The sequence below is a fragment of the Melanerpes formicivorus genome, unplaced genomic scaffold (genome assembly GCF_026170545.1).
Source record: "Melanerpes formicivorus ecotype bairdi unplaced genomic scaffold, bMelFor1.0.p_v2 SCAF_519, whole genome shotgun sequence".
Classification (NCBI taxonomy): domain Eukaryota; kingdom Metazoa; phylum Chordata; class Aves; order Piciformes; family Picidae; genus Melanerpes; species Melanerpes formicivorus.
In genome coordinates this window covers 35,001-37,500 of record NW_027142871.1, presented here as the reverse complement: position 1 = coordinate 37,500, position 2,500 = coordinate 35,001, and the positions used below count along the sequence as shown (strand labels likewise).

At 77.4% G+C, this 2,500-nt stretch overlaps 1 non-coding gene across 1 annotated transcript; it reads left to right on the top strand.

The window, feature by feature from the left end:
• Window positions 1–2,060: 2,060 nt before the first annotated feature.
• Window positions 2,061–2,213, top strand: LOC137460108 (5.8S ribosomal RNA). The gene has a single exon (XR_010992662.1). It is a non-coding gene; the product is annotated as a 5.8S ribosomal RNA (ribosomal RNA).
• The last annotated feature ends 287 nt before the right edge of the window (window positions 2,214–2,500 follow it).

The window sequence follows — 2,500 nt, the reverse complement described above, 5'->3', positions numbered from 1 at the left end:
GCTCCCGGTCCGCGCGGGTGTCGTCGAGCGGGCTCTCCCGGGCCCTCGGCCCGCCCAGCCGCGTCGCCGTCGTCGCCGGCCCTGCGCCGGTCCGCCGCCGGGGCCCGCCGTAGCCGGGCGCTCGCCGCGCGGCGAGCGCGCGGCATGGGCGTCCCCAGCCGCGTCCCTCCTCCCCGAGCGCAGCGCCGGCTGACTGAGGGAAACCCCGGGCCTCGGGCCAGGCCAGGGGCGCGGTGGTGGCGGCGGACGTCGGGCACGGCCCCCGCGGGCGGACGCTCCCCCCGACGGCGGCAGTGGGGGGAGGCACCCCCGCGGGGCCTTAAGTCTGGTTTCCCTCACCCCAGGGTCAGGTACCTAGCGTTCCGCGCCTTCGTCCGCGGCCTTGCCCTACCGCGGAGGAAGCCGGGCGGCGGTTTAAAGACCCGGGCGGCTCGGCGCGCCACCCCCGGATGCGGGGGCGAGCGCGGGGGCGGGCGGGTGCCTTCAGAGGGGCGGGGGTTGCCCCCGCAATGCCTCTGGCTAGGTCCGCCGTCGTCGCGCTCGTCGTCCTCCGGGGGCCCGCCGGGCCGGGGAGGGGACTCTGCTGCCCCCCCCTCTCTGCGGTCCGAGCGCTCGGCCGGAGAGAGCCCACCGCGCGAGGTCGGCCGTGGTCCGGCCCGCGCCTCGCCTCGCCACGGGCGTCCCCGGCGGCGCGTTGAAGCGCGGGCTTCTCGCGGGCCGGGGCGGCGAGCCCCCGCGGTGGGGGCTGGCCCAGGGCGCTTCGCCCCCGCCGGGGGTTTTGTGCGGGCGCGTTGCCGCGGCTCGGCGGCGGCGCCTCTTGCGGCGCGGGCCGCTGCGGACCTCCCGGTCCCTTTTCCCTTTGCCCAGGCCCCAGAGCGGGGCCCCGGCGAGCTGGCGCCCTCGGCGGTCTCGCGCTGCCGGTTCCCCCCCGTCCGGGGCCGGTTTCGGGTGGCGTGACCGCGTCCGAGCGGCGGCGGGCGTCGCTCGGCGTCTCCGGCTCCGGTCCCTCGCCGGAGGGCACCCTGCCACCGGCTGCGGCTGTCCCGGTCCCGGGCCCTGCCCGCGGGCTTCCCCGTTCGCCTTCCCGGCGCGTGCCGGGTGGGGGACGGGCGGGCAGCCGGGGGCGTCCCACCCCCGGTCTCCGCGTGGAAACGGGGAGAGCGGGGGCCCGCCCCCCGGCTCAGCGCCGTCCGCTGTCCGCCTGGCCGCGGGGCCACGGAAGGGGTCGAGCGAGCGAAGCCGGCGGCGCGGTGGCGCCGGGGGAGGATGGAAGGGGCTCGTGCCGCTGGGGTTTGTCGGTCGGCGGGTGCGCCGCCCGGCGAGGGCCGGCGGGTCGCCGCGGTGGCGTCCCACGTGGGCTCGGGCTTTCCGTCTCGCAAGCCGTTTTCCGTCCCCCGCGGCGGGGGGGGGGTTCGGTGGCGAGAGGAAGCCGCCCGAGGGCGCGAGCCGGCCGGGGCTCGGCCCCGGGGCCAAAGCGGGGGAAAAGAAAGTCCGGGATGGGCCGCAGCGGTGGCGGCGTTGGAGGGGCCGGTGCGGAGGCGCGCGCGCGCTCTCCTCCGGCGGGGTTGTGCGCCCGGCCCCCCCTCGCTCCCCGGGGCGGGGGGGGGGGGTCTCCGCTGCCTCGCTTCGTGGCGTCTCCGCGACGGCACGGGGCGGCCAGCGAGAGACCACACCCCCCCCCCCGCCGTTGGGTGGGGAAGCGAAGGGGGTTTTCTTTCCCCGTGCACGCGAGGCGAGGCCGGGTTCGGGGCACGTTCCCGGCGGCGCGCGGCGGGCCTCCTCCGCGCCGAGGTCGGAGCGAGCCCGGGCGCCTGGTCCGGCCCCGAAGCGCCGCAAGGTGCGTTTTTCCCTCCTCGGGGGAGGGAAAAAAGCCGGGAGCGCGGGCTCCCCGCCCCTTGCTTTTGCCGCTTCGGGGTTTCGTTTTATTTTCCCCCCCCCTCCTGTGCTTGTACGGTCAATGTGAGGCGAGCGGCCCGCCGTGCCGCGCTCTCCGAGGGGCCGCTCCTTTGCGAGCGGTCCCGGCCCCTCCGCGCTGGCGGGGCGGTGCCGAAAAGCCAGACAACTCTTAGCGGTGGATCACTCGGCTCGTGCGTCGATGAAGAACGCAGCTAGCTGCGAGAATTAATGTGAATTGCAGGACACATTGATCATCGACACTTCGAACGCACTTGCGGCCCCGGGTTCCTCCCGGGGCTACGCCTGTCTGAGCGTCGCTTGACGATCAATCGCCGCCTCGGTGCCCGCCGAGCGGCGCGGCTGGGGTCGCCTCGCAGGCTCTCCCCCGGGCGGGGAGGGGCCTTCGTCCCCCTAAGTGCAGACTCGGGGAGCGCTCCGTAGCTCCCCGCTCCCGGAGCGCCCGCTCTCGCGGAGTTCGTCCCGCCGGGGCTTCGCCGGCAGGGGTTCCCCGTTGGTCCAGCGACGCCCGGTGGGGCGTTGGGGGAGACGAGAGCCCGGTTGGGGGAGGAGGCGCGGGCCTCGCCCCCCCCGGCACTCCCGCGCG